This window comes from Scyliorhinus torazame, chromosome 7 (assembly GCF_047496885.1).
Source record: "Scyliorhinus torazame isolate Kashiwa2021f chromosome 7, sScyTor2.1, whole genome shotgun sequence".
Classification (NCBI taxonomy): Eukaryota; Metazoa; Chordata; class Chondrichthyes; order Carcharhiniformes; family Scyliorhinidae; genus Scyliorhinus; species Scyliorhinus torazame.
Window position 1 is genome coordinate 112,855,372 of NC_092713.1, and position 15,179 is coordinate 112,870,550.

Sequence of the window (15,179 nt, forward strand, 5' to 3'; positions counted from 1 at the left end):
TCCTCCTTCCAAAGTGCATAACCTCACACTTTTCCACATTGTATTCCACCTGCCACTTCATTGCCCACTCTCCTAGCCTGTCCAAGTCCTTCTGCAGCCCCCTTGCTTCCTCAATACTACCTGTCCTTCTACAAATCTTTGTATCATCTACAAACTTAGCAACAGCGCCTTCAGTTTGTTCTTCCAGATCATTAATGTATATTGTGAAAGTTGTGGCCCCAGCACAGACCCCTGAGGCACACTAGTCACCGGCTGCCATCCTGAAAAAGACCCCTTTATCCCCACCTTCTGCCTTCTGCCAGTCAGCCAATCCTCTGTCCATGCCAGGATCTTACCCTGAACACCACGGGCTCTTAATTTATTTTACAATCTCCTATGCAGCACCTTGTCAAAGGCTTCTGGAAATTCAAATGAATCACATCCACTGGTTCTCCTTTGTCTAACTTCCTTGTTACTTCCTCAAAGAACTCTAACAGTTTTGTCAGACATGACCTCCCCTTGATGAAGCCATGCTGACTCAGTCCTATTTTACCATGCACTTCCAAGTACTCCACGATCTCATCTTTAATAATGGACTCTAAAATCTTCCCAATGATCGAAGTCAGGCTAACCAGCCTATAATTTCCTGTCTTCTGCCTCCCTCCCTTCTTAAACAGCGATATTACATTAGTCACTTTCCAGTCCTCTGGGATCCGTCCGGCCTCCAGTGATTCCTGAAAGATCACCACCAATGCCTCCACAATCTCCTGAGCTATCTCTCTTAGAACCCTGAGGTGCACTCAATCCGGTCCAGGTGATTTATCCACCTTCAGAACTTTCCATTTCCGCAGAACCTTTTCCTTAGTGATGGCCATTGCACTCACCTCTGCCCTGATTCTCCTGGAGCTCAGGTGATTGACAGACAACTAACAGATAACTGCCACTCAGCAATTAGAGTGGGGGCAGCTCCAGCCAACTAGATACTAAACTTTTAACTGAAAAACAGAAAAATTAAATTCACCACTTATCTCTTTTAATTCCCACACTGCTCCAAATTACCAACTTTCAATCCCCACTCTGGCTGCCTCACTCAGACTGTCTCTACTTCACGTGCACAAAGCTTCCTGAGTGTGCATTTTATGCCTCTCTTGTATAGAGCCCAGCTAAACTGACATGACTCACATTAGTGAAACTTCAAAAAGAAGAATGCAATTTACACCTTGGCCTCTAATCAGGCTTCAGGTGACTGACAGATAACTACCACTCAGCAATTAGGGTGGGGGCAGCTCCAGCTAACTAGACACAAACTTTTAACTGAAAAAAAGGAAAATTAAATTCACCACTTATCTCTTTTAATTACCACACTGCTCCAAATTACCAACTTTCAATCCTCCCTCTGGCTGCCTCACTCAGGCTGCCTCTACTTCACGTGCGCAAAACTTACAAGCTGGACTGCATGCCTTCCTGTTCTGTAGTGTCCTGTTGTGGAAACTATCACAGTTGGAAGTATTACAGGGGGTGATTTAGCACAGTGGACTAAACAGCTGGTTTGCCGGAATGTGACGACTAATGGCCTGTTTGTGACAATATGTGATTATTATTATTATTATACAGATAGGAGCGGGCCATTTCACCCATTAACCTTTTCTGCTATTCAGTGTGATCATGCCTGATGTGAGACCTAATTCCACAAACTCACCTTTTCCCAAACCCCTTACTTCCTTTGGTTGTCAAAAATCTATCAATCTTTAATTAGGAAGTGATGGGGCACCATGCCACCTGTAACAGCCGGAAGACTGCCACGTCCATCCAGGCCTGATCTCTCCACAGGACATCTGCTAAAGGGAACCCAGGTTACAGGGCAGGAAATGCAGCAGGCCACCTCCAGGGCTGATGTTCCGCCTGGGGGAACCACCTAGAAGGAGCATTAGGACTCGTATGATTAGAAATGTAGACCCAGTTAATTTGGCATGGGTGCAGCGCATAGGATAGCATTAGGAGCTAGAGCACAATTATTGTACATAGCGCTGTCACAAATAAACACATGTTCACCGACTTTCTTTCTGCCAGATGTTTCATGGGCCATGGTGATGGAATGGCCAGCAGGCATAGAAACATAGAAAATAGAAGTAGGAGGAGGCTGTTCATTATGATCATGGCTGATCATCAAGTTCAATACCTTGATCCCACCTTCCCCTCCATATCCCTTGATCCCTTTAGCCCCAGGAGCTATATCTAATTCCTTCTTGAAATTACACAATGTTTTGGTCTCAACTACTTTCTATGGTAGCAAATTCCACAGATTCATCACTCTCTGGGTGAAGAAATTTCTCCTCACCTCAGTCCTAAAAGGTTTACCACTGATCCTTAAACTATGACCCCTAGTCCTGGACTCCCCCACCATCGGGACCATTCTTTCTGAATCTACCCTGTTAGAATTTTATTAATTTCAATGAGATCCCCTCTCACTCTTCTAAACTCCAATGAATATAATCCTAACCAATTTAATCTCTCCTCGTATGACAGTCCCGCCATCCCAGGAAACAGTCTGATAAACCTTCACCTGTCCAAATCCCGCTGAAGCATCTTTGCATCTGCCTCACAGCTCACCCACCCACCCAACTTTGTATCATCTGCAAATTTGGAGATCATACATTTAGTTCCCTTGTCCAAATCATTAATATATAATGCTGCTCCTTTTATGACTTCCCTTCCTGCATAAGGTCAGAAGGGGGATGTTTGCGGATGACTGCACAATGTTCAGCATCATTCGCAATTCCACCGTTCACCATTCACAGAAAAATACTTTTCACTCTACTTCGGTACATGTGACAATAAAATCAAATCAAAATCCTCAGATAATGAAGCAGCCCATGTCCTGATGTGTGACCTAAATGCAGCAAAAATGCAGCAAGACCTGGACAATATCCAGGCTTGGGCTGACAAGTGGCAAGTTACATTGGTGCCACACAAGTGCCAGGCAATGGCCATCTCCTATAAGAGAGGATCTAACTACCGCCCCTTGTCATTCAATGGCATTACCACCGCTGAATTCCCCGCAATCAACATTTGATCAGTTTGGTGAATGTATTCACCTAATGCATGCATGACACTGTAACCTATGACCTATGACCTGGAAGTGGTGATACGAGCTGCTTCCAGGTACTGTACTGTAACCCCGGTGGGCTCCGCCTCTGGCTCCGCCCTCACCGGGGCCATATATAGACCGGCCGCCCGTGGGTGGCATTCATCTGTACAACCAACTCTGGCTAGGCAAGTTCATGACTAATAAAGCCTAATGTTCACTCGCTCTCTCTGCCTCTCAGTGAATTGAAGGTATATCAATCAGAAACTGAATTAGACTAGCCATATTTATACTGTGGCTTTCAGGGCATGTCAAAAGCTAGAAATCCTATGGCGAGTAACTCACCTCATGACCCCCCAAAGCCTGACCACCATCTCCAAGGGACAAGGCAGGAGTGTAATGGAATATGCTCCACTTGCCTGGATGAGTGCAGCTCCAATAACACTCAAGAAACTCGACACCATCCAGGACAAAGCAGCCCGCTTGATTGCTTCCCCTTCCACACACATTCAAACCCTCCACCACTGATGAAGAGTGGCAGCCATGTGTACCATCTACAAGGTGCACTACAGTTACTCACCAAGTTTCCTTAGACAGCACCTTCCAAACCCATGACCATCTAGAAGGACAATAGCAGCAGATACCTGGGACCCCACCACTGTATATAGTTCCCTGTTTTCTCTCTACCTCCCTTTTTCAATAGCGGGGTTACATTCCCTTACCTATAATTTGTAGGAACTATTCCAGAGTCCAAAGAATTTTGGAAAATAGCCACCAATGCATCGACTATTTCTAGGGCCAATTCCTTAAGTACCCTTGGCTGAAGATTATCAGGCCCTGGAGATTTGCCTGCCCTCAATCCCATTAATTTCCCCTAAACCATGGGCGAGATTCTCACAGCCTCTGCACCGCAATCGCGCTTGGCATGGGAGCGGAGAATGGGCGTCAGACCCGCGATTGGGTCCAATGCTGCTCATGCGATTCTCCGGGGACCGGAGAATCGCCGCCAATTGTGCGTGCGCGGTTGACGCGGCGCCAGTCGGGGGCCATTGAAAGATGCCCCCGTGCCAATTCTCCGCCGACAACTGGCCGAGTTCCCGCCAGCGTGGTGCACTCATGGTTCCACCTGGTGTGAGCGCGGGACACAGTCTGTGGCCGCCCTGGTGGGGTGGCAGGGGGATCCTGCCACCGAGGTGGGGGGGCCTCCAGGACGACCTGGCTCACGATCGGGGGCCACCGATTGGCGGGCGCTCGTGATCTCGTGGGGGGGGGGCCTATATTGTCGGGGCCGGCCCGCAGTGTGGGTCTACCATGTTGCGTGGGGCAGGCGGCCGCTGCGCGCATGCGCGGATCCGCCGCCAGAAGTGCAGGGCCCTGTATCGGCAGCCGGAGTTGCGAGGAGCACTCCGGGGCCCTGCAAGCCCCTTGCAAAATGGAGAATCACTCTGGGATTTCTCCAGGAAAGTCCAGAGTGATTTGCGCCCATTTGCTTCCGGACGTGAGGACATAACGTCATTATCAGAGAATTCCACCCCATTTTTTACTAATACTAATTTCCTTCAGCTCCCATGCAGGGCAGACAGTGGTATGTGACACAAGGGTGGGAGTCAGATGATGCGGAAACCCGGAGTTCATCGTGAAGCGGATGGTCATCATCCTCTGCCAATTGACTAGATCCCTGATACATTTGGCCCCAGGCCCAATACCCTAGGGGCTTGGATGGGGTGGGAGCGCTGGGGAGGGGGGGGGATGGAGTGCAGGAAACGGGTGTGGTTGTGGGGGTAGGATAGGATAGTTGATCTGCCAGTGGCCAGGCCCCCGAGTCGGCGAACCTGGATGCAATCAGGTTGTCCCATGTATGGTGGCCTTGGCGCACATGTCGTGCGGTCTCCTGAGCCTGTTCGGGCCCCATATCTAGGGGCATAGCCTCAAAATAAGGGGCAGCAGATTTAGGTTGAGGAGGAACTTCTTCACCCAAAGGCTTGTGAATCTGGGGAGGGCGGATGGGGGCTATAACGGATGGCGGCTGGCAGGGATTGAGAGATTTGGGGACCTATTCATTCAGGAGGGTTTCCCGACCTTGGAGGCATTAGAGGAGGAGTTTGGGTTGCTGGGCGGGAATGGGTTTCGGTACCTCCAGGTACGGGATATTGTCCGGAGGTAGCCCGGCCACCTCCGGATATTGTGGGGGTAGCCCGGCCAACCATGTACATAGGTTCTGGGCATGTCCGAAGTTGAGGGGATTCTGGCAGGGATTTGCGGACGTTATGTCAGAGGTCCTGGCAGGGAGGGTAACTCCGAGTCCAGAACTGGCAATATTTGGGGTATCGGAAGATCCGGGGGCCAAGGGGGGGGGGGGGGGGGGTGGTGGGGAGGAGGCCGATGTTCTGGCCTTCTCCTCCCTGGTGGCCCGGAGACGGATTTTGTTGGGATGGAGGGACTCGGAGCCCCCGAAGTCAGGAGTGTGGGTCAGCGATATGGCAGGGTTTCTCAGTCTGGAGAAAATTAAATTCGCTTTGAGAGGATCAATTCAAGGGTTCGCCCAGAGATGGCAGCCGTTCATAGACTACTTCAAGGAAAATTGTACGTCAGCAGTAATGGGTGGGAGGGAAAAAGGTGGGGGAGGAAAACAAGAGGCACGGCAACGTTACAACGGGACAGAGAATATAGTTTACGGGCAGCTAGGGAATAAAGCGGGGGGAGTAGGGGGTGTTGTTCTGTAGGTTGTTTTTTCTTTCTTTACGTGTGTCGGCCCGCACGGTTGTTTAAGAGATGTTAATGTATTAAACTGTGAAAATTATAAATGCTTCAATAAAACATTTTCTAAACAAAATGGTTGTGAATCTGTGGAATTCCCTGCCCAGTGAAGCAGTTGAGGCTACCTTGTTGAATGTTATTAAGGCAAAGAGAGATTGAACGGTAAAGGAATTAAGGGTTATGTTGAGCAGGCGGATAAGTGGAGCTGAGTCCACGAAAAGATCAGCCATGATCATATTGAATGGCGGAGCAGGCTTGAGGGGCCAGATGACCTACTCCTGCTCATAGTTCTTATGTTCTATCCTGGCCGTCCTCTGCATTCTCCTCATTGGATGAAGTGCATTCCTCTACCTCCTGCTCCAACATGTTGCCCCTCTGCTCTGCGATGTTGTGGAGGATGCAGCAGGCCACCATAATGCAGGAGACCAACCTAGGGCTGTATTGGAGGGGCCCCTCGAATGATCCAGGCACCTGAATACACCTTCAGTATGCCGATGCACAGCTTGATGATGCCCCTGATCGCTGAATGGGCGTCTTTATCGCGGTTCGCCGCGTCAGTCTTGGGCCTCCATTAGCCACGACTCAGCAGATAACCCCTGTCTCCCAAAATCCAAATCCTCAACCGGGGGAATGCCTCGACAATGTCGGGAACCGTCATGTGTGTCAGGACAAAGGTATCGTGCACATTGCCTGGATAATGGGCGCAGATGTGCATGATGTGCATCCCGGTGGTCACACAGCAGCTGCGCATTCCGGGAGTGGAATCCCTTCCTATTGATGAAGTGCATTCCTTCATGCGCCGGTGCTCATGAAGAGATTACCTCCTGGACCTGTGGCATGCCAGCGATTGTGGTGAATCCCACTGCCCGGGCAACCTGGTGGGCTCGGTCCACATTGAGCGTGATATACTGTGTCACCTAGGTATATAGAGCATCCTTTGAGGCATGGATGCACCTGTGCACGGATGTCTTAGAGATCCCAGACAGGTCCCTGCTCGGTGCCTGGAAGAACCCCGTGGCATAAATGTTCAGGGCGACTGTCACCTTGATGGGCACCATATGCCCCTGATGACAGGGCATCCATTCCCCCGCCCCCATTCCCCCGCGGTTCCAGGTGCACCAATATCTGGCAAAAATGTTGCACAGTCTCCCTGTTCAGCCATAGTTGTCAGTGACATGCTCAGTCCGGCTTGTCCTTGGAGGACAGGCGCTTCTAGTATACACGGGCCTGATGCGGCGCCTCCTTGTCACCTCCTCATCGGCTTGCTGGGCTGCCACCTCTCCATTGTCACCTGCTGGTCCCTGCTCCTCTGGGGCATGCTCCCGTTCTGCAGGATCCTCCCTGAGCAGCTCGTGCTCATGCAGCCTCAGTGCGTCTGCCAGGGCTGCGGCGGCCAGGCAGATGTCAACCATTTCAGACTGCAATTTTCTGCAGAGGGTAAAGGGTAGACATGTTAGCATGGTGAGTACTACTGTGCCGTTCACTGGGCCCCATGGTGGCCCTGGACTGCACTGCAGTCCCTACCCTTGCATGTCCACGACCTAATCCTAGCCCCACCCAAGTCGTTCCCAACCACACTGTGCCTTCTGCACCACGCTCCTGGCCCCGCCGGTGCCTGTCACCGGTGGGAGGGGGGGGGCCTCCAGCCCTGCCACCCGTCCCTGCCAGCGATATGGTCTGTAACCCCTGGCCTCTGCCTTCCTGTGGGGTCTACCGTGGGTGCCCTCCTTGGGCGAGCCACGTGATACCCCATCAGCAGGGTAGCTCCTGGTTGTGGGGGTGGCAACATGTGCCACCAGCTGGTACCATGCCTGTTGGCATGCGTGCGAGCAGGGCCCACACATGGGGCTGGGCGAAGGGGGTGAGCACCCGTTGGGACCATAGCTGTAGGTGTGCCGCTGGTCCTGTGTGCGACACACAGATTGTGCCTACCTGCCTGGGGCAGGCGGACGGGAGCAAGGATGCCGGGGCAGGTGGGGCTTGGAGACAGCTGTTGTTCCTGTGGGTTGGGCTAGCTGGTGTGCCACTGGTGGGGCATCTGCCCTTGGGGGGGGGGCAGTGTGCCAGGGAAGCTGGCAGGACCACGGTGCATGCGTACGCTGTTCGGGGTGCACTCTACTCTTCCCCTGTTCCCTCTGCTGTGAGGCAGTATCTCGGATGGGTGCACTGAGGATTGCCAACACCTGGTGCCCACAGGCTGTTGTGGACCACGCCCATCCCGTTGACGGGTTGCCTGGAGTCTGGGGGTTCCTAGGGGTGGCCTGGGATGGGGGGGTGGTGCTGGTGGGACACCTATACTGCCGGTAGCGTCTGCATATTTATGGGTCACGGTGGGAGGTTGGAATGCGCAGCCAGGTAGCTGCCGTGTGGACTGCAGCAATGTCTGCCCATGTCCGGACACCTCAGGCCAACAGTCCATCCCCTGGTCGCGACCCATTACTCCACCCCGCCCTGTGAAGCTACCCGCCCAGCCAGAGGCACAACTATCAGCCCACCATTGCGCCCTTGAAACCTTTTCTTAGCTCCTCTCTTTCCCTCACCAGCCACAGCGTCTGGTCCCCGTTTTTAAATACTTCAAGTGAACCGCGGCAGCGTCACTTCTGCCTGGCAGAGGCGGAGAATCACTGGAGGCCAGAGACTACCAGGTCGGCCCCATTAATGGTGTGTTAATGGGCATTGATATGTGATTTTCATGCCCACGCCAGCACGGGGTGTTGGACGTATCCATGCCACCATCGAGGTGCCAGAGTATGGCACTCCGTTGGGTGCTTGTGCCGACCTCGGTTTTCGGCTGACACCCAATTCTCCACCCATTTGTGATTCCAACAATGTTGGTCAAGAATACCGCCATATATTTTGATCAATAGGTTTGGTAAACCGTATTCAAGTAACCAGAAATGGCAATCTGTAGATTATTTCATTTCTATTGTTGGTTTAATGTGAATCCATTATTTTTTTCTAAAAATTTAGAGTACTGTGGACAACAAAGTGGCAGATGTAAAACGTGGGGAACTGTAAGATTATTTACTCTAATTGTAAGAATAGTCTCAAAATTAGGGCAAAACAGTTCAGGAGAGATGTTGGGAAGCACTTTTTCACACAAAGGGTGGTAGAGGTTTGGAACTCTCTCCCACAAAATGGAGCTAGAACAGTTGTTAATCTTAATTCTGAGATAGATAGATTTTTGTTGAGTAAAGATATTAAGGGATTTGGGCCAAAGGCAATGATGGAGTTAGGCCACAGTTCAGCCATGATCTCACTGAATGGTGGGACATGATCTCATTGAATGGTGGGACAATATATCTGTTCCATAGAATAGATATATGGAATACTTGTTAAAATACATGACACTTGAGAATGTTGAGGGATTTGTGTATTCTTCTTGCAGGAACATGGAAAGTTAGCATTCAGACACAACAAGCAATTAGGATGGCAAATGCCATATTGACTTTTATTGCAAGGGATTTGGAGTTTACGAATAAGAAAGTCTTGTTATGATTTTACAGGGCTGAGGTGAGATCACACCTGGAATACTGTGTACAATTTTGGTCTCCATGTTTAAGGAAAGACAAACATGTAGTGGAGATGGTATAGTGTAGGTTCACTAGTTTGATCCCTGGGATTATTCTATGATGAGAGGCTGAGTAAATTATAGTTATGTTCTCTGGGGTTTAGAAGAATGAGAGGTGATCTCATCGAAACATACAAGATCTTGTAGGGACTTGACAGGGTCGAACTGAGAGGTTGGCCAGGATTCTCCGCTTGGGAGACTATGGCCTGGATTCTCTGATTTTGAGGCTATGTCCGGAATGTGTCTTGTCTTACGACCAAAATGTCAGCGCCGCCTCCGCACTGATGCTTCGCGCGGTTGGGGGCTAGCAGCCCCGTCGCGTAAAGCCCCCGGCTTTACCTGCAGATACGGACAGAGAATTGCCGGGTCCATGGCCGCGCATGTGCACGGTGGTGACCTGCGGAGGTTGTGCCGTACAACAGGATGCCGGCCACGCACGGACCCAGCCTGCCAAATAGTTCCCCCCTTTAACTCCCCTTGCCACCCCCGGACCAAACTCCCACCAGTCCCCCGAGGCCCCAGCGAAGCCCCCCCCCCCCCCCCCCCCCCCCCGGCCAGCGGAATGGCTCCCCCCCCCTCCCCCCCTCCCCTGACTGTATCGGTACTGGTCACAGTCCGCAGCCGCCACGCTAGGTTGCCGAAACCTCAGACCACAGTGATACACGTCATCAGGAAGTTGACCCATCGAGGAGCATCGGGGAAGGGCCTTCAAGTGAGGTCCTGAGGCCGTCCCAATGGCATATGGCGTACTCAGCAATGACGCCGATTTGGAGGGGGAGGAGCATCCGGAAAACAGCGCTGTCCCCAAATTCGACGTCAAAATGCATTCTCTGCCCAATTGCTGAACGCGATTTCGGCATTGGCAATCGGAGAATCCAGCCCTATGTTCTCCTGCCGGAGCTGAATTGCACTAGTTTTATGATCCCTTTGTGGTCAAATTGGCCCTCCAACCCGCACTATAGTTGGCCATGACCCCCCTGCCCCCCCCCCCCCCCACCTCAAATTGGACTGGACCACGGCCACTGCAAATTGGCCACAAAATCCCAACCTCCCACAGATCAGCCACGACAGCGCTCCCCCCCCCCCCACACACACACCCTAAGTATGGGGGAGACCCAACATATCCCCCTATTGAAGGGGTCCCTGTGGGGGGGGAGTCCCCTATTACAGGGGTCTCTTGGGTGGGTGGGAGATGGACCTCCCATTACAGAGGTCCCTGTGGGGCGGAGGGTCCCACTAATACAGGGGTCCCTGGGAGGGATGGGTTGGCCCACCCTCATACTTGGGGGTGGGGGGGGCACCAAGGCAATCCAGGGGTTTGGAGGCTGCTGAGCGTTTGGGGGGGGGGGGGGGGGGATGGGGTGGTCAGGGCTGATCTGCGGAGCGGGGGGGGGGGGGGAATGAAGGGCCTCAGATGGTCATGGGAGGGAGGAGCATAGGTGCAGGGCCCGCTAAATAGATGCAACCCATTTGCATTTATTTCCATACTCCCGCAGGCGTGCGGTGTGGAACCTGTTCACACCGCCAGCTTGCCCCGATGCCCGATTCTTCTTCCCATCGGGGTGACCCGGTGATGGAGAATCTGCCTGTCGTTTTTGCTGGCTGGGGTATCTAGATTAATTTAGCATGGAGTGGGGGGGGGGTGCGGGTATAATGATAGGATAAGGGGCTGATCATTTAAGACTGAGATGAGGAGAAATATCTTTACTCAAAGGGTTGTATGTTTTAGGAATTCTCTGCCTCAGAGGACTGTGGATTTTCCATCGTTGAATATATTTGGGCTGAGATAGACAGATTTCTGGGGCTGGATTCTCCATTCTGCAGACTAACGGCTGGATTCTCCGTTTCTGAGACTAAGTGCTGATGTCGTCATGAAAACTGGAGTTTCACGACGGCAAAAACAGCGCCACAGGTGAAGGTATTCAGCCACTCCAAAGAGGCTAGCACGGGCGTCACAGGAAACGCCACACTTTGGAAGCTGAACGGCGGCGGATTTGCCTGTTCTGGGATTGCCGCACAACTGCAGCTGCACTGAAGGGATTCTCCCCCTCCCACACACAATTGTCGCAGCCAACATGGTTGGAAAGAGAGCAACGCCGCGCTTCCATGATGCAGGACTGGAGACCCTCCGTGATTCAGTGGAGGAAAGGCGGCTGGTGCTGTTCCCCGGCCCGGGAGGGAGGTCCTCAGGTGCTACTGTTCGCCGTTCCTTGGCGGAGGTGGGAGTCACCGCCAGCACCGTCAGCAAAGTCGCCCGGACTGGCACCCAGTGCAGAAAAAACTGCACGACCTCCTCAGAGCGGCCTGGGTGAATAGTAGACAGCGCTGTGTCCCTGGCACTAACCCCCCTACCCCCACACACGTGACCCGGACCCCCCCCCCCCCCCCCCCCCGAGGGACGGCCGGACTCCCATCCTGCCCCACATGCCAGAACCCATGCCAGCCGCAATAGCCGTGTGCCCTGGCGACTGATGCCATCAGCTACCCAACCCCTGGGCTGCATGCACCGAACTGTCTAACAGTGTGGTTGTTTGTGTTCCCCCCCCGCAGGTGGAGGGGGACCACCAGACCTGCGGCCACTCACTGCGCCCGAGCAGAGGGCACTGGATGTGATCGGTGGCCCGGAGGAGAGGGAGGTCGCTGACGCGGAGGTCGGCGGCGCGCGATGAAGTGAGACCCCCTGCCCTCATGATACATGTGTGCCCATCCCAACCCCGCTCACCCCACCCCAACCCTTCACCCCACCCCAACCCCCCTCACCCTACCCCAACCCTTCACCCCACCCCAAACCCCCTCACCCTACCCCAACCCTTCACCCCACACCAACCCTCCCTCCTCACCCCCCCCACCCCCACCCACCCCCTCACCTCAGCTCTCACCCCCTCACGCCTTACCACTGTCAGGCTGTCTAACCATACATGCCGCCTTACAGGACATGCCGGAGATGGGGCCAGCCCATCCGGGGACCTCCCGTCCCCAGCCAGTGCCAGAGCCAGTGCCCCCCCAGACGGCACAGCACCGATGGGAAAGGCAGCCAGAATACCAGCCCCTGCCCGAGACTCAGCAGACCCCGGAGTTCAGATCAGAGAAGGACACTGACTTTCTGTCACTGCTGTCTCCAACACCCTCCACCATCTCAGAAACTATCACCTCCGTTGAGTAAACTAATGAAGAGGCTTCTGGGATGCAACCTGGTGCGCACCACAGTGTCGGTCCAGTACAGCAGGTGGAGGTAGGAGCAGCCGAGGTGACGGGCGGTTGGAGGGCTGTGCGGCCCCAGGAACCAACTGCCGCCCAGACAGGTCCCGGGCTCCTGGAACATCCAGTCGCAGCCACAGTGCAGGTCAGAGACCCAGGGACTAGAGGTGGGGATGACGGCCGGCTTCCATCACCTGCTGGGGGCAGGAGCAGTGGGCGGTGCGGTTCATGTGTGCCACCAAGACAGAAACTGCATGGGTGGCGTCCGCGGTGGAGGCAATGGGGGCGACGGTATCGGACATGGGTTAGTAAATTCAAGGTCTGGGGCATTCTGTGCAGGCGGGGGCCGAAGCCCAGGACAGGACTGCCCTCTCACAGGCAACCATGTGCCAGAACCAGCTAGAGATTGCAGCGGTGCTTCTCGGTGTGACCCAGTCACAGCAGGCCATTGCTGAGAGCGTCGGCAGCAATGCCCAGGCACAGGCCGGCGTGGCGCAGATACAGAGAGAGGTGATCCAGCCTCAGAGGGATATGGCCCACTCACTGGCTGATGTGGCACTGTTGCCTTTTCTGTGGCTCTGTTGTAACTATGTCAATCAGTGAGGATGCCCTCCTTCCTTTAGATACCAATATTCTATTGCTCAGAGTCGCCAGGTATCAAATGTATCAACCGGCTATCGATCAAAGAGCCAAACACCAGTTAGTTAGTTCAAGGTCAAAGGTACTTTATTAACACACACAATTAATCATGCAACATAAACACTACTAGTTACCTACATCTATCGACTAAGACAACCTGTACTTAATTTCAGGCAACCGGCTTAGGTCAGAGGAACAGTGGCCGTTGTTTGAGTCGGGATCTATTGAGTCTGGAGAAGTAACTGCTGCTCAGCTGGGCTCATCCGTCTGGTAGCGGGCATTGAACTTGGACTTGCTTCTGGTGGTGCTGCAATTGGAGATGGACGTTGCCAGAGCACCAGGTCCAAAAGAGGACGAACACATGGTGGACTCTCTTCTTATGCTTGGGGGTTTTCGCGCTCTTTTGGGCGGTCCTTCAGTTTGGACCCCACAAATTGGGTGATCCCTGATTGCTATGTTCGATTTCGAACCAATAAATGGGCGGGTGCCTGGATGGCTGGGCGTGTCCCAAGCGGTCACTGACCCCGTTGTTTACGCTTCCCTAGCACAGGGAGTGGCACCAAAATGTCTGGGACTGTACTGGTCGCTCAAGTACCAGTCCTTTGTCTGGCGGAAATGGGCCATCCAATGCTAATTGGGTGGGGTTTCGATACCGTCTGGATTCCTCACTCGCAAATAGACATTCAGGCTCTGAGCCTGCCTGAATCTCGCTTTGTCCAGTTTACCCGCTATGCTTTGTGAGTTTCTCTGTTCCTGGTTGTAAGTGGCCATCCCAGATGGCTACACATATTCCTCTTGATCCTCAACGCGAAGCGTGAAGGATCACACTACTGGATCTTCTCCTGTTCTCTTACATTCCGGGTGCCCTCAATCAAGGACAGGTTCTACCTACTCTGTCCTATGGGTCAAAATATTTCCCTAAATTTCCCTAACACAACGCATATTCTAAAAATTCCTAAGGGGGCATTTAACATTCAAACCTATATGTCAGTCTCCTTACACAAAAAACCTCTAACTGTCTCTAACTAGACTATACTCATGCTGCTATTTAACAATCAAAGAACTTATCTTACAATACAAACAACATATAACCAATAGCAGCATCACATTCCTACTTATCAAATATCTATGTACAAAGAAGTAACTTTATTAACTAAACAACAACCGTGGAATTTATTAGGGAGGAAGGGTTCAGAAAGAGTGTGGGGTTTGCTGGAGTCCATGGAAAGGGGCTCTGAAGGTGTATATTGGAGGGTGGGAGGCTCTCCTTCTCCATTTCCGAAGTCTGTTTGTCTGGATGACACTGCACAATATAGCTATCACCAGAAAGGCTTCTACTGTGTATGACAGGGAGTACCATTTAATGAGATTCTCACACCATGTGGGGGTATCAGTGGCTGTGTCTATGTGTGGTGTAGTGTCCGGCTGGGGGTGTTGCGTTGGGTAGTTGTATTCAGGGCCTGTGTGGTGAGGGAGGTAGAGGGGGGTAACGCGCGCAACTGTATTGTTCCAGCGACGATCACGATGCAGATCATCAGGTTCGTCTTCATCTTGTTCATGCTTTTCTCCGTCTTTAAGTATCTTCGTATCTTCCTCGGGGTACAAGCATAATATCTGTTATTATCTTGTTGCTTAACATCTCGTCTGTCTGTCTGTTTCTCCTTATCGTCAATTTCCCTATAGAATCGTCACCATATGTGACTCCCTCATTTTTTTTTTTAACAATCATTTGGGAGAGAAGACATCCGAAATAAAATTCTGTCACAGTGCGAGCAGTCTCGCAGACTGAGTTTGATGGGCTGAGTGGGCGGACAATTTCTCCGTCCTCTGCAAACTCGTTTTTCAACCAAGTGATTCGAACATGTAAATAGCAGGTGGGGGGATAGCAACCGAAGGGTTGCCGGGACGAGGCAAAAGTTGTGGCAAAAGTGCATTCTTTAAACCACAGAC

At 52.4% G+C, this 15,179-nt stretch overlaps 1 protein-coding gene across 2 annotated transcripts in view; it reads left to right on the forward strand.

Moving 5' to 3' along the window:
- The window catches only part of axdnd1 (axonemal dynein light chain domain containing 1), a 486,782-nt gene that overhangs the window by 145,083 nt on the left and 326,520 nt on the right, over positions 1-15,179 (forward strand). The gene's annotated exons all lie outside the window — the stretch shown is intronic.